Below are 23662 nucleotides of genomic sequence, written 5' to 3'. Positions count from 1 at the left end.
TCTACATACCCATAGAAAGAACCAGTGGCCAAACCATATAGACATTGAGAGATTGGCAAGGACGTGCCCCCACGACGGTGGGCCGCATGAGGCGGGAGGAGAGGAGGAGTGAGGAGCACCTTGCGGAGAGTGCCGCGAAACACTGCCCACGTGAGTAGGCTGCACCTGAGACTTGGCGGGGCACACGGTTGATACACGCTGAGCCTGCAGGGACACCCAGGAGAGCCCCGAGCACTTGGGGGAGTAGTCATAGACCTGGAGCAGTATGAGGTGGGGCACACAGACCTGGACAAGAGACATGCCAGTGCACAATTACGTTACAGGACACAATCCACCCCAGGCGCAGTCTCTGCAGCACAGACGAACCCCCAACATAGCCTGCCTGGGTCTCCCTGCCAACCGGGAACTGGGTGTGCGTAAACCAGAGATTACACACCGCGCAGCTCGTACGTGTAAACCCAGAAACATCAGGATGGCCAATAAACTGCCTAAATCAAAGGGCAAACAACCTACAATCGATGATTATGCTAAAACATCACCAGTGGCGGAGGGAGCTATGAGCAAGGAGAGAACCCCCACCGTTGGCATAGCCACCACGAGCAAAGACCAGGAGATCCTTGCAGTAATAGCAGACCTGAAAGTGGCTTGGGAAACCAAATTGGGAATGGCCATGGGGGAACTGAAAGCGGCGCTGGAGCTCAAAGTCGGGCTGTACAGGAGGAGGTGAATCTCCTCCGGCAAGACATCAGAACTCTGGCAGAATGCACAGGCGACTTGGAGAAAGAAGTGGCCCCGAACACAGCTGCATGTGCATCACATAAATCCGAGCTTCATGCCCTAGAACAGCGTGTGGGCAACCTGGAAATTAGGGCGGAGGAGGCAGAGGGACGCGCCCAGACGCGCCCGGAGGAACAATATACGTATCGTAGGATTGCCTGAGGGGGCCGAGGGACCCAACCCCACCGAGTACATCGAATCAATGCTGCTGCAGGAGATAACTGGAGGAGTGCTGACCCAGGGGTTCGCGGTGGAACGGGCGCATAGGGCCCTGACGAGGAAGCTACCACCGGGAACCCCCCCCCAGGCCGATGATTGCCAGGATCCTGAACTACTGAGAAAAAATCCATGAGTACTTCCAGAAGGGAGGAACGATACAAAGGGCGTCGGCAAAAGTAACGGCATATCCGGATTACACTCTGCAGATACAGCGCCGACGCATGAACTTTGGTGCAGTGAAGAGAAGACTGCGAGAAGCGGGCTACAAATACATGCTGATTTACCCTGCAAAACTGAAAGTGCTCCACAAAAACAGGACACTGTTTTTTGATACCCCTGAGGACGCGACAGAATGGCTGGACATGCAGAGCTGTCCCCAAGAATCAGGCATCCAGAAGGAAGATGGCGCAAATAAGTAGCATGGAGACCATGGCACCTAGGGTGTCACAGTCTCAGACATTGGGACTAGAATATAGGACAGGTTACAGCCTGTCAGAGTAGAGCGACCAGGGCTATACATGTATGATCCTTGAGCATGTGAACTTAGTGAACGGTGTAGGAGCCTAACGGAACCAGCCCTCACACCCCCATGAATAGTTTAGTTAGGTCACCAGTAGACCGGTGACACCCTGCCAGGTCCCTGACATCGGCATTCCGAGGCAGGACCAAACGTGGGGGAGCCTGAGATCCAGGGATGGAGCTGGGCACCAGTTGGGGCAGGGCAGGGAGGGGGGAGGGAAGGGGTTGTGTGCAGTGTTTTATAGTTGAGCAATGGGGCGTGGGGGGGGTTAGTTGGGGAGTTTAAGTTGGGAGAGGGAGGGGTACGAGCACAATTTCATGCCAAACTAGACTGGAGTGGAAACCCGGGAGGGGGGGAGGAGGGACAAACCACGCATGGCAATGGGTAGCCTCAGAATTGTAACCTGGAACGTGAGAGGCCTCAATAGTTACCTGAAGAGGAATATAGTAATGATGTACCTGAGAAGGCTGAAAGTTGATATAGCATTACTACAGGAGACCCACCTTACTAAGGATAAACTGGAGCTGGTCAAGAGAAAGTGGAGAGGGACCACCACAAGAGACACATACTCAGCTTACGCAAAGGGGTGTTCACGTGGGTGGCACCCCATGTACCATTTCAGCTGCTTCAGTCTACGGTAGACCCAGACGGCAGAATGTTAGTGGTGCGGGGGATGCTAGAAAACAGGGATGTGAGCATTATAAACTCATACGCCCCCAACCAAGACACGATGGCCTATTTTAGGGCCCTATATGGCAAAATTAGTCCCCTACTGGGTGGCGCCATCATCTGGGGAGGGGATTTTAATTGTACATTACGCCCCAAATTGGATAGGTCAGACAATAAACTAGACAGATGCATCCCGGCTGCATGAGCATTACAGGCCCTACTGCGGGACTTTGGGCTAGAAGATATCTGGAGACAGCTGCACCCGGGAGGCAGGCAGTACTCACATTATGCTCCCCCCCACAACCTGTACATGAGACTGGCTTACATGTTTGTGGCCTCGGAGATAGCAGGAGAAATGATAGGTTCGGAATACAAGGCCAGAGTACTTTCGAACCACTCCCCCCTGGTCTTGGAGTGGAGGCATCAGCCGCCTAGAGCGAGAATCCCGACATGGAAGCTTAGAGCCGAAGCCCTGCAGGACTTGGGATTCCATGAAGACTTAAGGGAGGCAATTATTGAGTACTTTGACATTAATACAGGGAGTGTGCAGTCGGAGGGAACCTTATGGGAGGCGTTCAAAGTGGTAGTATGGGGCGCAGCCATATCCAAATCTAGAGGGCTCCAAGGGGGCATAGAGCGAGAGCTACAGGAGACAGAGAAGGAGCTGGAAGAAATAATACAGAAGGGGAGCACCTCACAGGAGGACGCCGAACGGGCGAATCTATTACAACAAACTAGCAGGGAGCACTGGGATAGACTATGTAAACTAAACTACAAAAAATATATCGAAAGGCAACATGCGGGGGGAGATAAACCGGGAAGGCTGCTGGCATGGTTATACAAAAATGAAACACCACGCCCAGTGGTCAGGGAGTTAAAGGGAGAAGAAGGCCATGCCTGGGATACCCAAGAGGGAGTTAATGAGGGTTCCTCAGATTCTCCAAATGCCTGTATGAGGACACTGGGGAGGAGATGGGGCGGGAGATTCAGGAGACACTGGAGGACATAGGATTGCCAAGTTTAACGACCATGAGCGGGACGACCTGGACGCCCCAATCACATTAGACGAACTAGAGACAGTGAATCAGCACCTACCCACGTGTAAGGCTCCGGGGACGGATGGGCTCCCAAGTGAATTTTACAAGTCGTACAAGCAGGAGGTACTCCCCGCCCCCCCCCTGCTGCTTGCCATGCTAAATGAGGCGTTTGAACGAGGGAGGCTGCCAGAGTCCCTGAGGGAGGCAGTGGTCATCCCGCTCTTAAAACCAGGCAAGCCAAGCACGGACTGTGGATCTCACAGACCCCTGTCAATGCTCAACCAAGACAGCAAAATCCTTACAGCTACGCTGGCAAACAGGCTCAAATGAGTTATTGGCAAACTGGTACACCCCGATCAAACAGGCTACGTCCCATGCAGGAATATAACTGACAATCATAGGAGACTCCACCACATTATTGAGCAGACAGAGGAGGACCCTGGCGAAATGGCGATAGTCTCGTTGGATGCCATTAAGGCCTTTGACTCTGTGAGGTGTCCGTGATTGCTAGCGGTTTTCAAAGAATATGGGATGGGGCCGGGGTACCTGAGGTGGGTCAAAATAATATGTAGCTCCCCCATCGCCAGGGTTAAAAATGGTGCAATAATCTCGGTCAAATGGCAACTTAGTAGGGGCACTAGACAGGGCTACCCCAGGTCACCCATGCTGTACATCCTCGCTTTGGAACCACTAGCAATCTGCCTCAGAAAACAGTATGGGGAGATTGGAATCCCCACGAAGGGAGGATCGCACCTCATATCACTGTACGCCGATGACATCCTGCTATACCTGCGCTTCCCAGAAGAAAACCTACAATATGTCCTGGAGGTGATGGAACGCTACGCCACCCTCTCGGGCATAGTGGTAAACCCCAAGAAATCAAGCATGTTCCCTTTGGGGAGATACAGGAGGGCCCCGCATAGGAACCTACCGGTCCTGCCGATACCCTGGCAGACCAGGACATTCCGATACTTGGTAATCGACATATACCACACGGCTGAGGATGAACACAAGCACAATACGGAGAGGGCAGTGGAAGGCATTAAAAATAGTATGGGGTTTTGGTCCAGGTTACCCCTGGCCATGATTGGTAGGGCGGCTTTGATCAAGATGGTGGTCCTGCTGAGACTGCTGCACTTTTTCACGAACATCCCGTACATGCTCCCCAAACGTTTTTTTTTGTGAAACTCCACAGCTTATGAAGGGGCTTCATATGGCATAACTCCAGGAATAGGGTGGCCCTCTGGAAGTTACAAATCTCGTGTGACAAGGGGGGTATAAACCTACCGAATTTCGAAATATACTATCTGGCGGGACAGCTCCAGTATGTGGCCAGGTGGTTGTCCGAAGTAGAGACAGCTGAAGCTAGGCTATTGTACAAGGACACTGCCCCCTTTTTTCTGAGAGAGGGGGTATGGTTGCCTAAATCAAAGTTGCAAGGAAGGGCGAGACTGTTGGAACAGGGCTGGGAAATATGGAACAAAGCGTGGCAGGTAGTGGGAAACCTGACCCCATGCTCCCTGCAGGTGCCGCTAGTGGCGCTATGTGGGGAGGACTTGCAAACGATAAAAGGGATACGCAGATACTGGGAACCGATGGTGACCTTAGTGAAGACGATAAGAGGGGGACTAATGAGGAAGACAAGCTCGGAGAGACGCAAGCTAGCGGCATTGAAGCAGGGGCTCGAGTTAAGGGGTGGGAGGGGGGAGGACGATGATGCACGATAAGTGAACAAAATGATGCAAGCTTATATGCAAATGTGCTCAATGTTTGTGATGTTTGGAGTGTTGTTAACAAAAAATAATAAAAATTGTTTAAAACAAAAAATATATATATATATTACACAGCCACAGTAGTGTCTGTGTAGTTATGGTTAAGTTGCTGTTTTCATAGGAAGAGCACTTTTTGGGAGCTTATAACTTCGCTCCCCCTGGACGAATCCTCACCCGACTTTGCAAAAAAAGTACATGGGCCACTCTGAATTTTTTCGCAAAGTTTGGTGATGTTTGGTCCAGGGGGGGAAAGGTTATGGGGGGGTTCCCAAAATTTCTTTTTTTCCCATAGACTGAACGGGGGAAAAACTTTGCGCACGCCTACAGCCCAAACCGCTGGACGGATTTTCACCAAATTTGCGGCAGGAGCAGGAGGTTGGTCCCGAAAGCGTGCTTTTGTAAATTTGGTGGCAATCCGTCCAGTAGTTTTATTTAAAACGACCAAAAAGTATGTCTCAAAATATTAGTGATATCTATGTCCGCTGCGTGGTCACACTTCCCTGTTGGCTCCGCGGACAAGATAACGATTGGCTAAGGGGCTCGCGCCATGACCGCAGCCACGTGATGTGTCCTCCGATTGGCTGGAGTGAGGCGTGATGTGCGTCTGATTGTTTGGATGCGCCCGACATCTTGGATCTGCCGACAGCGTGGTGCCGACCAGAGGCGAAATGCTGTTTTGAGGAGTGGTTTGGTGTGTCAGAGTGCTTGGGGAGGTTCAGAGAGTAAGAGATGGGTGAAATACTGTATTTGTTTAGGCGGCAGGTGCTAATGATGTATTCGCCATGCCCGCGCTGTCCGGGATGTTTGTAATTACTGAAAATGAGGGGTCTCATAAGGATAGTATTTCCGTCCGTGCTGTACTGTTCTAAGGACACGCGTGGTGTTAGCGAATATTAAAATTGAGTAAATGGCGCAGTTAAAAAGTTTGTTTCTATGGGTGTGGTACTGACTTATAAGCTGCCATGGGTGTGATATGCTGCGGTGGTTGTGGCCAGGGCCTAGAGTCTTGGGTGCATGGCCGTAGGCGGATTTAAAAAACCCTTTCTTTGCTATGCTACAAACTATTTCTTTGTTTCCTTTGAGTGTTCACTTGTTGTTTCTGGTTAATGTTCTATATGTTGGCTTGTTGCAGATTTTTTAAACAGTTAGATACCTGTTGGCGTATTCTAACTGTGTATTTTTTGTTACAATTCAATGGTATTCATTTATCTGTGTGGTTGTTATACAATCTTGGGCAGGTAGATACCTGTTGGCGTATTCTGTTTATAGTCTTTTAATTGAATTTTTGGTAATGTTGAAGTACACATTAGTTATAAAATGTTGGCTTTAAGAAGATTAAATAAGCGTTTGTAAGATTTGCGGGTAATCTCTGCTTTAGAGTAATTCTACTATCATTACATTCAAACCATCTACATTTCTTTTTAATATATGCAATGTAGTGACCTGCATTGGTTGTGGCTCCTGCGTGGTAGATTATACCTATTGTTGTGAAGGTTTTCTTACCAAGTGACACTTGACCATGTGTGAATCCAGTCAGCTTGCAGTTGTTTTTGGTACCATCTGCATTGTAACGTAGAAGCATTAGTATTATGTAGTTACTATGTGTTTGTATCAGTAAGGTGGAGCGATTATCTGAATTGCAGATAGTACATAATCTACCATGGTTTGCGTTTTGTACAAGTTGATGAAATGGAATGGATTCACAATTAGGTATGTATAACACAAATCGCTCATTAGGATTTGTTCCTGTGTGACATTGTTGCAGAGAGTGCATGTATGTTTCCACATGTATGAAATCTGGAAGATTTCATTTAAAGGTATGTTTTTTTATCGAGTACTTGTAGTAAGTATATTAGAAATTCTTGTGGATCTTCTGCGTTTCTATGAAAGACTAACATTTGCAAACACAATTGGTCTGTACTGTGTAAGTAAATGTTGTTAACAATTGGTGGCATTAGAAATAGAATATTCATTGCTACATTTGCGTAGCAACTTACACCAGTTTCATTTGAAAATTTGAATGGACCAGATAGTTCTGTGTCTGAGTGATTTTTTTGGAGCTTGTGTTCCTTCTTTGAAGAAGTACCTGATTTACTTTCACTAATAGGTTCTTCTTTGCTTGTGGTAATTGATGAAGTATTAGCTTGCTTTACTCTCTTTGAAGGATTTGCAGTCAGATCCTGTTGCATTTCTGTTTGAATTAGTTTTCTTTTACAACGTTTTCCTTTTTCTGGAACAGGATATGATTTCAGATGGGGGGTGTACAGTGAACGTAGTCTATTGTACTCTAAAATGCAAGGAATATCAGCGTTCGCTTTACTTGCATCGAAGTTGATTAGAAATAGACCCTCAAGTGTACGTAAGCGTGATAGTGCTACGTAGCTCATGCCTTCTTTAAAGACTGTGTTTCCAATATCTATCAATACTTTGTCTAGGGTAAGACCTTGGGATTTATGAATGGTGACTGTATATGCAAGAGTTAGAGAAAATTGTTCTCTACGTATATACATGTCTTTGAAGAGAAGGAATCGAGCTGTTGAGTGCCCTATCCTTTTTACTTCTGAAGGTTTGTCAAAGAGAATATTGACAAACTGAATGTTGTTGTCACGTGGGTATGTTTGAAAGCCAACAACAGTAACCAGTGCTCCATTAACTAGTCCTTGCTCCACGTCAAGGTTACGTTTAAGCATTACTCTACAATTTAAGGATAATTTTAATATTTTTTCCAACCCAGCTGTGTTGGAGATAGAATTTTCTAAGGTATTTAGTCTTCTTGTGGCTTGCTGACATATGGGTTGTGTCATACCATGCACGTTCATGTTTGTCTGTAGAGCAAATTTCAATTATTGGTTGCATTTCTTTTTTTAACATTGTTTCATTGAATTTGGAACAGCTTGCAAGAGTTGGCATTAAGGTCATACAATTGACATTTTTGTGCGCTAATTGTTCCATAACATCAGTAGCACATGCGTTATCGCCATAAAGTGCATGGATGTGCCGGTTTTTCAATATTGCTTGTGCTTCTTGAGATAGTACACCAATTATAATACTTTTTAAAATGTTGCCGTAAGTGAGGTCTGCAGATTGATATATGTTTTCTGTTAATTCTCTGTATTGGAAATGTTGCCAAAGGTTGACATTTCCTATGCTGCCAACAGTTTTACGGCAGAGTTTGTGTCCTAAGGTTTTAAAAATAGGTTCACCTTTCACTGGTGTCAATTGTAGAAGATCTCCGAAAATGATAATGTGTTTTCCTGCAAAGAGTTCTTCGTAGTTTGTTTTAAGTACTTCTTGCAATCTGAGGTGAATCAAAGCCAAAATTAGGTTGGAGACCATGCTCACTTCATCTATTAGTAGCATTTTCATTTGTTTTAACACTCTGCATAGTTCCATTGCCGCTTCTGTAGAAAGTTTGTAATAGTCTAATTTGTTTGGTCTTCTACTGGAAGGAGTAGTAATCGGTGTAAAGTGACACCGCCTATGTTGTAGGCAGCTAAACCTGTGGGGGCAGTTACAACAGCTGACAGTTTGTTGTTTGTCAATTGATGAAGGAACTTGCTGATGATTTTGATTAAGAATATTTTGCCTGAACCAGCTTCACCACTGACGTACAGCAGTATAGGTTTGTAATTTTGGCAGGTACATTCTTTATTTTCGTGTTGTACACCATGTGCAATTTCTTTTGTTATTTCTTCAAAAATGGTGTGCTGGTCTTTGTTAAGTTTTGATTGTAGTACAGTTAAGTCTTCTGTATCTTTTTCATAGTGACACATGGGGCCTCATTACGAGGTATGCCGGTAGCCATGCCGCTATTGGCGGCATGGCTGCTGGCAAAACCGCATCCGTGTCCTCGGAATGAGGACTTACCGGACCATTCCGAGTTCGGATGGCCCGGTAATTCCTCACTCGAGGACACGGACACGGTTCATCCCCATTCCCATTTCAGCCCCCATTGGGCTGAATGGGAATGGGAGAGGGAGTAAACAACGGGCCATTACGAGATGGTCGGTTGTTTGCTCCCTCTTCCCCTCGCGGGACCCGGTATGCACGCCTGGTTTCCCAGGCGTGCATGCCGGTTCCCGCGAGGGGACCTCGTAATGTGGCGGAACGGGTTGAACGGCGCCGCAGCCTTTTACGGCGCCGTTTAACCCATTGCGCCAGGGTCGGAATGAGGCCCATGGTGTTTTCCCCTTCTGTCATAGCTAATTCTGCCTCATTTGCTATTAGTGGCTGTCCTAGTGGTTCTTGGCTTCATGTTACAGAAGGTTTACTACTGTCAGAAGTGTCCTTATCTAGTTCGGCCTGGAGTTCTTCTTCGTGTTGCTGTTCATTGTGCAACATTGTTTTGTACTGCGTAAAGTTCACATCAGTGATAGCACTTTAATTTGCTTTGAAAGCGTCTTCATAGCAGTCATAGTTATCTAGTATCTCTTCCTCTTTTCTCCATGGTTTAAAAAGTTGTAGCAGGGACATGTAATATAGTTCTTTCTGTTGAGGAGTTTTTAATGACACTTTGACATGATTAATTAAGCTTCGTTTGGTAAGTTTCACTAAACTGCCTTCACAATCTTTTACTCTATATCTACCTTTGCTTTCATCGGGTTTTATATTATTTTTGTATGCAAAAATTTGGGCGATGTGGTATAGACACATGGTTTCCAAAGTGGTAGTCCTGTTCGGGTAGTATGTGTCTAGTAAATTGTTTTTCAAAATGTCTTGGCTGTTGGGATCATTTTTGGCTATTGTTTCTATGTCCTCATATGATTTGAGAACTCTTTTTCTAGATTTAGATGGACCAAGACTTAGCCTTACTATATTGGCAGATTTTCCATACAAATCAGTACCGATTAAACAATCTGCAGCTTCATAGGCACCACATTCTCTATGAGAGAGCATTTTTATGCCTAGGCTGTACAATTTCTGAGATAGTGTTTTGTCTGATGATAGGTCATTCCAGAGGTCTTGCAGCTCTGTTTTTTCTGCTTTTGTTAAGTAGGCTGTAACATATCGTGCAACTGCAGTGGAATTGTCTGCAATGTACTGCACATCTATGTTTGCATTCCATAAGAGGGCAATGATTGCATTGTAATCATTGATATATCTGTTTCTGTAACTGATCTAGGGAAACCAAAGCAGCATTTGGTGTAGTATTTCCTTTTGCTTTTGTATTTGCGACGACAATATTTGCCACATTTGTGTCTTTGAAATTGTACAATTTGTCCATGAAGGTCACTATGTGTCCTTTGTGAAGGGATTTCACAAGTGACATATTTTTGGATGAACTGCAAAACAGTGGCATCACTGTCCTGACCAAATATAGGTGCACCTTTAATCCATAAAAGCATGTGGATATGTGGTGCTCCTCTTGCTTGGTATTATTTTCTCCAAAGGAAGTGTTGCACTTCTCCGAGGGGAGGAACAGTTTTATTACAAATAAAGTGTAGCATAGCAATGAAACAATGGTGGAAATATCTTGAAACATTATCAGGATCTAGAGAGCAAAGTTCTCCAGGTGTTAGTATATCTATGTTGGTTTTGTTGTTGTTTGATATGCGTAGGAAATCATGTAAATCTTCCAATGCATATTCTGCACAACTTAATGTAGCAAACCAAGTGGGTGGTCCACGGTTTCTGATCATACAACGTACATCTCCGTGACGTCAGAACCAGTATTCTTTCGTATCACGCATGTTTGCAAACAGATTTGTTATGCTTGATTGTAAAACCTCATCTTTTTCTTGCACTTTTTGTATTAATTGCGTAGCTGACATATTTTGAAAGTGGGTTCCAGATTTCAATATGTGTGCAACTCCGTAACATAGGGTTGCTAGTTTACTTTCAAAGAGTAGGTGGAATATGTATTCCACATTTTGTCTAAATCCGGGATCTTCAGAATACATTTGTAATGAGCGGTATTCTGATGCTGTTATCTGAGTGGGTCTATCATCGTATCTTCCTCCTTTGCCAGTAGGAAATAGTAGTGGAAAAGCACATGTTTCTATACTTTTTTCCCATATGCTCATTGGTGACCCTTTGGTTTGTCACATTTTGTAAGTTTCTAGTGCATCATCTATTCTCTCATTAGAGTGCAATGGATGAATTGTATAATGGTCCAAAAGAGTGGATACTGCAGCAGGATCCAGAAGTTCAAATTGACCAGCTTCTGATGACTCTTGAATTATTTCAGTTGTTTCCCTTAAGCTTTCTTCAATATTTATTTCTTTGTAGTATTCATTATTGTCTTTCAGATATTGCAAGGCTTGTCTAATTTTATGTAAGTCCACGAGTTGTTGCCAAATTTGTTTGTCTTTTGTTGATACACCATTTACTAAGACAATTAAAGAATGCTCTATTGGACGTTGCCCTCCTAGAGTGTGCACATTTTCTGTCAGATCTAATGGCAAATAAACTACCTTGCCACGAATGCCTTTCACCAATTCAGAGGGAGGTAATTTTGCTGTTTTTGGTTGAAGGCGTATTATTGCTTGAAATGGGTGTACTGTTTCAATTATGATGCTCTCACACAAATTGAGTTGTTGCAGGGGTTTTGGTAGTGGGAATAATTCCAAATTATTTGTGATAGCACATGAAGGAGTTTGGATGTTGTCATGTTTTGTAGTGCAGTAACTGCAACATATTAGGAGTTCACTTATTTCGTATTTGTTTTCTGCTAAAAGGTAGAGAGCTAATTCAAACCATTTGGAATCTTCATTGTCTTCTATTTTATATGTTACGTCTATAGTTTTTGTGTTACTTTTGTAAAATGTTCTGCGGCAACACACACACACATGGCTTGGTATTTCAGCGGATGTACTTTAAAATTTTAGTATTTCTTTTTTGTATGTGTGTAATAGAAGGTTGCCATGTGCAGAAATGTTGCTAGTCTGTTCTAAAGCTAATGCATTTTGTAAGTGGCTTTCACTTCCAAAATATTTTCTCTGGATACAGTCAATTTCTTGGGTGTACCATGCAGAAGAGTGTTATTTAAATTGACTAGTTCTAAAGCTGGACTTTTAGCATAATACAGTTTATACACTAGATTTCTTACATTTGAATGATCTGTTGATATAATTTTGATATCATGGAAGGTGCTTTTACAAATAGGTCCTGAAATGCAGGCTAATGAATGAATGTTCTTTTAGTCCTGTGTATTTGCGCACTGGACAGGTATCCATATTTTGCAGCACTTTCATTTTGATTTCGTCTTTACCTTTCACATACTGATTGAGGAACTGGTGTAAAGGTTTGAAAGATTTGTTGGGAATGTTACACATTGAGGTGCACAGCCATTTGTATACTGGACAGTGTGGTTCAGTCGAATGGAGAGGTAATTCTGAGTTTTCTGGGGACACTTTTGTAAGCAGTGTTTCTTGTTCCACGATGGTATTATTGATTTTTTCATATCCTCGTCCACTGCTATGGATGGCAATTGTGTTTGTTTGATTTTGTTTGTATGCTTCTTCATTAAATATGGTTCTGTGGTCGTTGTGTGACTCCATTCACCTCCACAAATATTGAAGAAGTTATTTTGTTGACATTCCGTTTATTGAGAAGTTTCTTTTGTAGTTTAGTACTTAGTTTTGTTAGTGGTTTCCTCCGGTTTAAAACTAAAATTAATAACTTCCTTTTGAGAAGGATTGCACTGTCTATGAGAGCTTCTAGGATAAATTGTCTACGGTAGGTTTTAAGGGTTGTGGATGATTTCGCTCCTCTTCTTATTAGATTCTGAAGGACTCTGTGGCGGAACATTTTTGCTAAAATGATTTTTTAACTATTGTTTCTTGCTAGTATATGAGGATTTATAGGAGCAGTGTTAGCAGTAGTAGTAGCCGAATTCTTGTTAAGCATTTTCTGTTTCGTGCCACATTTTGATAGAGGATGCAAAGTTTCTGTAGTTGAAGATTACTTTGTTTCGCTAAATGACTGCATTAGTTGTTTTGTTTCAACATTTTGTACAAACTCTGGTAGAGATGGATGCTTACTTTGGACACTTTTATTTTCTTTTGCTATATTTTTGCGTTCCTTTCTACGGACTTGCTTTTTGGTAGGCATTCTTTGGGGTCTGTTGAAAAAAAAGAATGTATGGGTCGGTCTGTTTTACAATGTATGTGTGCTGTGTGCATGCGTGTATGAGTTTGATGGGGAAGATGTTTGTGGTGGTGTGTGAATGTGCATTGGGCAGTTACAATGAGTTGGGAAGGATATTTTTCTGTTTGTATGTTACTACACTGTGCTTCAGATGTGAGTAGAAAGTGAGCTAGTGGTGAGGAGAAGCATTAATAGTAAACGTAATGGTATAAAATTAAAACAGGTATTTGTTTTGTAGTACTAACATTCTAAGGCTTGTGTATGTTATTTGTGTTAAAAAAAAAACGGGGATTTGTGTGCCATTCTGCCTGTTAATCTTTGTTTAATAAATGGGGATTTGTGGGCAGAATGGTTCAGAAATTGATGTTTTTTTTTGGTGCGCAAATTACATAAATGACCCACACAGTATCTTTGAGGAACAGTAAGAATATAAAGTACTTACTATTTTTTTGTGGAAAGACCAGGTTTCTTCGGATATGTTGTTTGTAGTGCAGATGCTGTTGATTTTCAGGAGCATGGTCTTCACTGCAATTGTAAAAGGAAGAAGTTAGTAATTTTGTGTGTTTAAAGCAGTGATGTTAATGTACATGTTCATTTTTAAGATTTCGTGGAAGTATTCTTGTTTGATATCTCAACACAGTGTATGTGTGCATTTCATTTGACTATGTGCAGCCTTTATATGTTATTTGCAGTATGTTAGTTGAACCTGCTTCGCAAATGAGTACAATTTTAAGATCATGAAATTCCCTTGTTTTTTTGCAGCTATGTTGTAGATAGCAGAGAGGAGAGGTTTGGAAGTTATCGGTCATTATAGTAGATGGGAAAAATTTGAATACTTTCATATTATAGGTAGGAATGCAAAAATCGGGAGCACCTGAGAGGGAGAGGTCACCACAGCAATCGGGAACGTTTATTTTTCTCATACGATCGAATTGGAAGTAGCATTAATTTAGGCTGAAGACAGTAAAAAATTGTGCCATTTGTTAATGAAAAATTGAGTTTTGCGTGTAAATTGGGAGGGATGGTACATATGTATAGGTTATGCGGGAGATAGTAAGAAGAATTCTCGCGGTTAAAGCGGGAGCGTTGGTATGTATATATTGGCTATACAGATTTAGTGGCATTAATTTGTTTAAATGGAATCTTAACAGTTGCACATATAGTCTGACTAAAATATGCATACCTGTACTTTGTAATCATGCATGTGGGTATGCATGGAGCTGTAAGTAGAAATCTTCGAGACTTGCACAGTAGTTTTTGTAGTAGGTGCTTTGCAATGATATGAGACTTGTATTCAGTGTGATCAACAGTACATTTGAAGTGCGGAACTCTGATGATGGAGTTAGATGTAGAGGTCTTGGATGTGATTGGTGGATGGTTGTGTGACTGCTTAGCTGTGTCCAATGAGGGAATGGATTTGCGAGTAATGTGGAAAGGGTAGAAGGGCTGGCTAAGAGTTACATGCCGCATGGAAACCGCGCCTGTCCACGGGTAGGGCATGCCACATACGGGGTTTTACAGAAAATCCAGCATGGAAAGGGGACTGTAGGGATCAGCCAATCAGATGTTGACATTGTTGATTTGTGTAGAAAGAGAGTGTGTGTAGTGAAGATGGCAGAGGTGGAGACAGTCAGAGTGTTGGTGCTCGGAGATATTTTTGTCCATGGTTTACAGCACTATTTTGAATGTAGGCATGTGGCAAACAATTTCGATATAAGAGGAGTGGAGGTGGTGTGGAGCGCTGCGACTGACTGCAATGTAGAGGCAATTATCCAAGTTTGCAGAGATATGCGTAGGATGAACAGTCCCCATGTGGTAGTTTTGCATTATGGTGCTTTCCATTTGGGCTATGTGAGTTCACCTTCTTTGTTGGGAGATTTGGAACAGTTGGTTCAAGCAGTCATCAACATCTTTCCAACTGCGAAAGTCATTTTTTCTGGTTTACTCCCTAGAGCAAAATGGGACAACAGTTCTGTTTTTTGTCCTGATCAAAGTATTGGTAGGTGTGCAATCAATCGCGGCATGCATGCTTTCATGTTAAGAGCTGGCATGTTTTTCTGGAGCCACAAGAACATTGTTTCCAGTAATGCAGCTTATTTTGAAGCAGATGATGTTTCTTTATCTTTTTTGGGAAATGCCATGTTCTTATGGAATGTAAGGCTTGCTTTGGAGCAGGTTATGTGATGATTGTAGGAGTAAACTAAGAAGAAAAAAAAACCCCAAAAATACAAAATAACAGGTGTATGTCAGGCATCTGCAAAAAATAAAAACGGCTCTTTTCAGAGCCTACCTTAAAGGGGAAATGAGGAACACTATTTAAATGTACAGTCATCACGCTCAGATCCTCTACATGTCCGCGGACATGGCGGTAGTCTGCAGGCAGCGCGTATTACATACGGGGATTCTGGGGTGGAGAGGCATGCAAATGAGAATGAGCGGAGCTAGGGATTGGTCAGTAAAGTTCAGTGGGTGTGTTGTGAACAAAGAGATTTAGTGAGAACGTCTTTTTCCTGAGAGAAGAACAGACAGCTGTGGCTGTGTGTGCTCGAAAACAGATTATCTGGATTTTTGGAGACTCATTGTCAAAACCTCTGAACTTTAAAGGAGAGTGGGTTTCAATCCTCTCTCCCGAACCACAGAAGCCGAATGGATCGACCCCTCCCACCGTGGTTGGCACGGGCGCCTGACTTTAGAATTACAGGTAGTCACGTGGCAGCCAATGGGGGGAAGACGGAGTTAGGGAAAGGGGATGGAGAAATAAAGGGAAGGAATGGGAAAACAAGACATATACAAATAAATAACACCTAGTTAATTGAAGGAATTCTTCAATTATTACTCCTGCAACCTGACCTGACTCCTGAATTCACATAACCTTACAAAACCTTGTGCGTATACAAAAAAACCATTTGCATTAGAAAACATGCCTTGTCAATATTGAGTGCATAACCTTGTCTCACCCAGATACTTCATAATTCAAGAAACAATGCACTGGGAAGGCACCTAGTCTCCATGTAACAGGCTTACTAGCAAAATAACTCTCTTGCAAACAGCAAAATATCACTCTTGCATTCAAAACATAATATCTCCGGCAAACTAAACCTCCAGAATTAATTAGCTTCAAAAGATGGAGGCATCATTTGCATTTTACAAATCACCGTCACAGACCAGCGTAAACATAACTGCATTGAAAGTCAGAGTTTCCCAAAATCCCCGCTGTATCCCTGCAAGTCACTAAACTTAACACAACTTAACTTTATGGCCCGGGGAGTCCTCCGTGACTGACCCGGACCTGTAGAGAATGAGGCAATAAAACAAGTTTTCACCGCCGCAGCCCGGCCAGTAAAATAAACATAGGCACCACTTAACTTTATGGCCCGGGGAGTCATCCGTGACAGACCCGGACCTGCAGAGAATAAGGCAGTAATCAAGTCTTCATTGCCGTAGCCCAGGAATCCAGTTTTCACACGGCATAGCAAGCGTGACTCCTTCACGCCTTCTCAAAGGTCTGCTTTGCTCCTGCCTGCTGCCGTCGCCGCCGCCCGTGCTCTCCATTCATTAATCAACAGCACTGAAGCATGGGCGAGCGGCCGTTATGAAGACCCGCACTAATTGCAGATCACTAGCAGCTGTGACCTAACGGCCCACTGAAACTACAATGCCTACTGGGAAGTGTAGTTTCTCCGTACCTGCTTTCGTTTACTCCACAATCCTTTATTTCTGACATTACCTCCCCTTCCAGGGCTCTTCCCAGGACCTGCCTTTTCTGGATATTTTGCATGAAACATTCTTACCAGACGAGGTGCATGTACTGCACTAGCAGGTTCCCAGGAACAATCTTCCAATCCATATCCAGTCCACTGGATGAGGTACCATAACACTTGTCTCCTTCTTTTTGAATCCAAAATCTTCTTTACTTCATATTCAACATGATCCTCTTTGTGAATGGCAGGAGGTCTCCTCATGCGTGTTCCAGGTGCTGCAGGTTTAAGGAGACACACATGGAATACAGGGTGAATTTTCAGAGACTTAGGTAAGTCTAGTTTCACTGCAACCTCAGACACAATCTTTACTATTTCATAAGGTCCAATGTATTTAGGAGCAAATTTTCGAGATCCTACCAGCGACAAATTGCGTGTGGATAGCCACACCTTATTTCCCACCTTGTACTGAGGAGCCCCCCTTCTCTTTTTATCTGCATACATTTTATATTGATGTTTTGCATATTCAAGATTATCCTGCGCCTTTTGTCTGATGTTTAGAATTAATTGCCTTCTGTCTTGCAGTACTGGAAGATTTTCAACTTCTGGTAACTGTTCTGGTAACATTTCCTGTATCTGCCCATACAAGCATTCATTGGGGGACATTCCCAAGGATGCATGTTCAGCATTGTTATATGTGAATTCAGCCAACCATAATGCCCGAACCCACGACTCCATACCATCATGTAAATAACAGCGCAGGTATTGTTCCAGCGTCTGATTAACTCTTTCAGTTTGTCCATCCGTCTGAGGATGATAACTAGTGGACAAAGCACAATCAATTCCCAACATCTGACAGAAAGCGCGCCAAAACTTGGATGTGAATTGTGGACCTCTATCAGAAACAATAGTACGTGGTAGCCCATGCAGGCGGACTACATGCTATAAGAACAATTCCGCCAATTCCCCTGCTCCTGGAATTCCTTTACAGGGCACAAAGTGAGCTTGTTTAGACAAATAATCCACTATCACCCATATTGTGTCGTACTGATCATCTGGTGGTAAGTCTGTAATAAAGTCCATTGATATGTGTGTCCAGATTTGAGTGGGAGTGGGCAATGGTTTAAGTAACCCTGCCTTTTTTGTATGATCAGATTTACTTCGTACACATGTTTCACATTCCTGCACATACTTGATCACCTGTTGTCTCAAATTCGGCCACCAAAAGTATTTTTCCACTAGAGTCTGTGTCTTTTTACTCCCTGAATGACCAGCCAAAGGGGAGTTGTGGCACCAATGCAAAGCTTTCTTTTGGAGTTCCAAAGTGGGCAAATACAATCTTCCATCATAGTAAGGAAGATTCCCTTTAAATGTTTCCAAAGGGTTACTCATTCCCCAACTTAGATTCTTTTGATTCTGCATTGCTTGTTTCACTTGTGTCATCAATTTAGAAATTACTGCCCCTACCACTCTCTCTGCAGGGATTATGGACTTTGTTTCCGATACCGGGTTGTCCAGGTTTTGTTGACGTGATAAAGCATCTGCCTTACCATTTCTTTTTCCTGGCCGAAAAGTCACCACGAAATCAAACTCATTGAAAAATTGAGACCACCGTAATTGTCTTGGGCTCAATGTGTGGGCAGTTTTAAAGTACTGTAGATTCTTATGATCTGTCACAACCAACACCTGATGTTTAGCTCCCAGTAGATAATGTCTCCATTCCAAGAAAGCAGCTCTGATAGCTAATAGTTCTTTATCTGTAATGGAATAATTTTGTTCGCATGGAGTGAGTTTTCGCGAATAATACGCTACTGGGTGCCAACTTCCTTCTGAATCTTTTTGCGATAACACCGCCCCTATAGCCACATTGGACGCATCGGTTTCTACTTGAAACATCTTATCCGTGTCTGGGTGTCGCAACACTGGAGCTGATGTAAATGCCATCTTTAATTCCTGAAAAGCCTTTTCTGCATCCTCATTCCAACAAAAACTGGTTGCCTTTCTTAATAGTCGTGTTATAGGGGCTACGACCTGAGAAAAATTAGTAATGAATCGTCTGTAAAAATTGGCGAAACCCAAAAAAGACTGAATATCTTTGACACACTGGGGTTTGGGCCAATCCAAAACTGCCTGTACTTTGTTTTTGTCCATAATTATACCCTCTGGGGTCAATATGAAGCCCAAAAACTCCACTCTTTTCACATGAAAGGCACATTTTTCCAATTTCACATATAACTGATGTTCTTGTAATTTCTTTAACACTGCCCGTACATGACTCACATGTTGCTCTTGTGAATTTGAGTAAATTAGAATGTCATCAATATATACAATAACAAAAATGTCCAAAAACTCACTCAAAACTTCCTGCATAAAAAATTGAAATGCTGCAGGAGCGTTACACAAACCAAAAGGCATCACCAAATACTCAAACAATCCAAACTTAGTTCGAAAAGCAGTTTTCCACTCATCCCCTGCTTTGACCCGAATCAAATGATATGCCCCACGTAAATCAAGCTTGGTGTAAATCACCGCTGTCTTCACTTGGTCCAACAATCCAGAAATTAAAGGGAGCGGGTATCTGTTTTTAACTGTCACCTTATTTAATGCACGATAATCAATGCATGTTCTCAAGGTACCCTCTTTTTTAGGCACAAAAAACAATGGGGATGAAACGGGTGATGTAGAATGTCTAATAAATCCTTTCTTTAACATATCATCCAGATACTCTCTCAAATGTTGATTTTCAGTTTCCGTTAATGCATATATTCTACTACATGGTAGCTTAGCCCCAGGTTCCAACTCTATGACACAATCGTATGGTCTATGGGGGGGTAGTTGTTCCGCTCCTCCTTTATCAAACACATTCACATACTCTTGATATTGCCCTGGAACCTGTGCTCCCACCGCCCCCACTAATTGTGCTGCTGGTGGTTGATCTGCCAAAAACAATGCAGGGCTCACTTCTTCTTCAATGTGACCCATACATTCCGTATTCTCAAAAAATATCTCTCTAGCTACCCAATCAATTCTTGGATTATGCTGAGTTAACCAGGGAATTCCTAAAATAAGACCGAACTGGGGAGCTGCTATGAGATCTAGTACGATATCCTCCACATGACCAGACTGACACCTCATTTCTAGGGTTTGAGTTTGCTGACAAATGGGTCCCGAAATTAAAGGTGACCCATCCACCGACTGTACCCCTTCCACTTGAGTCTTTTCTCTCAAAGGCAACCCTAGTCTTTTGGCCAAATCAATGTCAATAAAATTTCCAGTAGCCCCTGAATCTATCATGGCTGACACCATCTGTTTATTACAGGCAAAAATTAAAGTTACTAGTATATACAAGTGAGAATTACCTTTTCTTGAAGTATTTGCTACCCATGTGGGGAACTTTTCTACCAGTGAGCCCGACACCTTTGTTCCCCCTAAGGCCGGCCCACTCCTTTTCCCGACTCGACCTTGCTCTTATCTCCATTTCCTATCTTCTTAGGAGTATTTGGACAAGTACGGATATAGTGTCCTGGCTGGCCACAATACAAGCATAAATTGTTAGCCTTTCTCTGTTCCTTTTCTGTGGTCGTTAATGGTCCCCTAACTCCTCCAATCTGCATAGGTTCCCCTTCACTATTTCTGTTCACCCTACCTCTATCCAATCGTACAAAAGGTACCACCTCGGATTTTTTCCTATCTCCCTTTCGCTCATTCATTCTATGATCCAACCTTAATGCTAAATCAATCATAGCTGTACATGTGTTGGGTTGAGGTTCTACCTGTGCCATGGCGTCCTTTAATTCTTCCTTCAATCCTTGATAGAATAGAACTGTTCGTTTATTCTCTGGCCAATCTGTTTCAATTATCAGTCTATTAAAATGGGTCACGTACGAAACTAGATCTCTGGTACCCTGTTTTAGTGCCAATAACTCCTTGTCTTGCGCCAATGACACTTCCCTTCGATCAAATAATCTACCGAATTCAGCCTGGAAATTATCCCTATTATACAATAATTGATCATCTTTTTGTACCAAAGGCATCGCCCAAGCAGCTGCATCTCCTGTTAGGTATGAAATCACAAAGGCAGTTCTTGCTTGAGTAGTCTCAAAGGCTGATGGTTTACACAAAAAATGTAATCTACACTGGGTCAAAAACGTCATGTATTTCTTTGGATCCCCGGAAAATCTTTCCGGTGGTGCTAACGGCACACTACTGGGTGCTTGAACCACCACAGTGGGCGTTCTACTTGTAGACGACCCTGCTTCCTCCAATGGTGTCCCTTGTGCTACTAATCCTTGCACTTGATTCTTCAAAGTACTAGATTCCTGCCTTACATGTATCAATTCCACCTGAATGTCTTGTAGTACCTTTAACACTTCTGCTAAAGAAGGAGGGTTATCCATTTGGCCTGGGTGGTTCAGTACTCCCGAATTCGGGGGCTGTTGATTCTGTCAAAACCTCTGAACTTTAAAGGAGAGTGGGTTTCAATCCTCTCTCCCGAACCACAGAAGCCGAATGGATCGACCCCTCCCACCGTGGTTGGCACGGGCGCCTGACTTTAGAATTACAGGTAGTCACGTGGCAGCCAATGGGGGGAAGACGGAGTTAGGGAAAGGGGATGGAGAAATAAAGGGAAGGAATGGGAAAACAAGACATATACAAATAAATAACACCTAGTTAATTGAAGGAATTCTTCAATTATTACTCCTGCAACCTGACCTGACTCCTGAATTCACATAACCTTACAAAACCTTGTGCGTATACAAAAAAACCATTTGCATTAGAAAACATGCCTTGTCAATATTGAGTGCATAACCTTGTCTCACCCAGATACTTCATAATTCAAGAAACAATGCACTGGGAAGGCACCTAGTCTCCATGTAACAGGCTTACTAGCAAAATAACTCTCTTGCAAACAGCAAAATATCACTCTTGCATTCAAAACATAATATCTCCGGCAAACTAAACCTCCAGAATTAATTAGCTTCAAAAGATGGAGGCATCATTTGCATTTTACAAATCACCGTCACAGACCAGCGTAAACATAACTGCATTGAAAGTCAGAGTTTCCCAAAATCCCCGCTGTATCCCTGCAAGTCACTAAACTTAACACAACTTAACTTTATGGCCCGGGGAGTCCTCCGTGACTGACCCGGACCTGTAGAGAATGAGGCAATAAAACAAGTTTTCACCGCCGCAGCCCGGCCAGTAAAATAAACATAGGCACCACTTAACTTTATGGCCCGGGGAGTCATCCGTGACAGACCCGGACCTGCAGAGAATAAGGCAGTAATCAAGTCTTCATTGCCGTAGCCCAGGAATCCAGTTTTCACACGGCATAGCAAGCGTGACTCCTTCACGCCTTCTCAAAGGTCTGCTTTGCTCCTGCCTGCTGCCGTCGCCGCCGCCCGTGCTCTCCATTCATTAATCAACAGCACTGAAGCATGGGCGAGCGGCCGTTATGAAGACCCGCACTAATTGCAGATCACTAGCAGCTGTGACCTAACGGCCCACTGAAACTACAATGCCTACTGGGAAGTGTAGTTTCTCCGTACCTGCTTTCGTTTACTCCACAATCCTTTATTTCTGACACTCATGGATACATTGGTTGAAGGTGCATGCAGAACGTTGCGGTATATCTGCAGATCTTGGATTCCCTCATGTGGAAGTGCACTGGCATGGAGTTCGTGGAATGAAGTGGCTGGACTTGGTACCTCTCTGTACTACTTTACAGACAGATCGTCATCCTGATATAATTATCATTCATTGTGGAGGAAACAGTTTAGGGCTTGTGTCTGGAATTTCTTTGCAATTTGCAATGAAGGAAGGACTTGAGAAGGTCATGGACATGTTTCCAAATTGCCAAGTAATTTTTTCTCGTATTGCGCAAAGACAAATGTGGCTGCGTTCTTCTTTATTTGGTCCACAAATGGAGAAAGCGAGGCGCAATGTCAATAAGGCTGTTTGTGCCTTTCTAAGAGATGTTGGCATGTCCTCTTTCCACAATGAAAATATTATGTTTCGTAGCACATTCATTTTTCGCAGAGATGGAGTACATTTTACATATGCTGGCAATCAGATTTTTCTTCGAAAATGTACAAAATTCATTGCAACCTTTTTTGAAATTATAGTCACATATTTTGCATTACATGTTGATGAATCCATGTTTTTCAAACCCACAAAACACCACCAAAAGGCTCTTTTCAGAGCCACCACTTACTCTCAGAGAAAAGTGCATTGGTTTTTCAACGGTTGCACCCTATAATTTTGTCTGTCCTAGGACTGTCCGCAGACTTTTTGAAAAATGCGCGGGGGCCTACACCGTTTACTTGATAGTTCCATTTTGAAACTGAGAAAGGCGGCTCTGAAAAGAGCCTTTTTTTATTTTTGTTGTTTTATATTTGTTTGGATCTTTTTACACACGACACACTAGGAGAGGAGGGGAAAGGAGGGTAAGGAAGGGACACCAACCATGGGGATAAGAAAGGGCAGGTGGAGAGAGAAAGATGTAGGGTGGGCCTTAGTTAGGTAGGGAGCAGGTTTTCTGGTGCTCCGTGGCCATAGTCTCGAAAGCACTTCGAAGACTCTCCCCCCTGCAGAGTACTGCGCCGCAGTACATACACAATATTGTGACCCTCGAAAGGTAAGGGTCAACAGCATCGCGAATGGCCTGCGAGGCAGCTGGAGGGATGCGCTCTCCCACAGGAGTGTCTCTTGTGGTGAGAGGATCGGAAACGGAGGATGCTGTGGAGGAACTCAACCTACTATGTTCTTTACATGGTACAACCTTGCGAATGTCTGCTCCATGGAACGAAGTTAGGTGTCGCTTCATGGTTGTCACACCAAAGCTGTATGCACCAGGTCTCCCACGACTCAGCACCAACTTGT

The sequence above is a fragment of the Ambystoma mexicanum genome, chromosome 6q, assembly GCF_040938575.1.
Source record: "Ambystoma mexicanum isolate Mex_15411 chromosome 6q, UKY_AmexF1_1, whole genome shotgun sequence".
NCBI classification, from domain to species: domain Eukaryota; kingdom Metazoa; phylum Chordata; class Amphibia; order Caudata; family Ambystomatidae; genus Ambystoma; species Ambystoma mexicanum.
The sequence above is the reverse complement of the archived record's forward strand: the minus strand, read 5'-3'. Positions refer to the sequence as shown.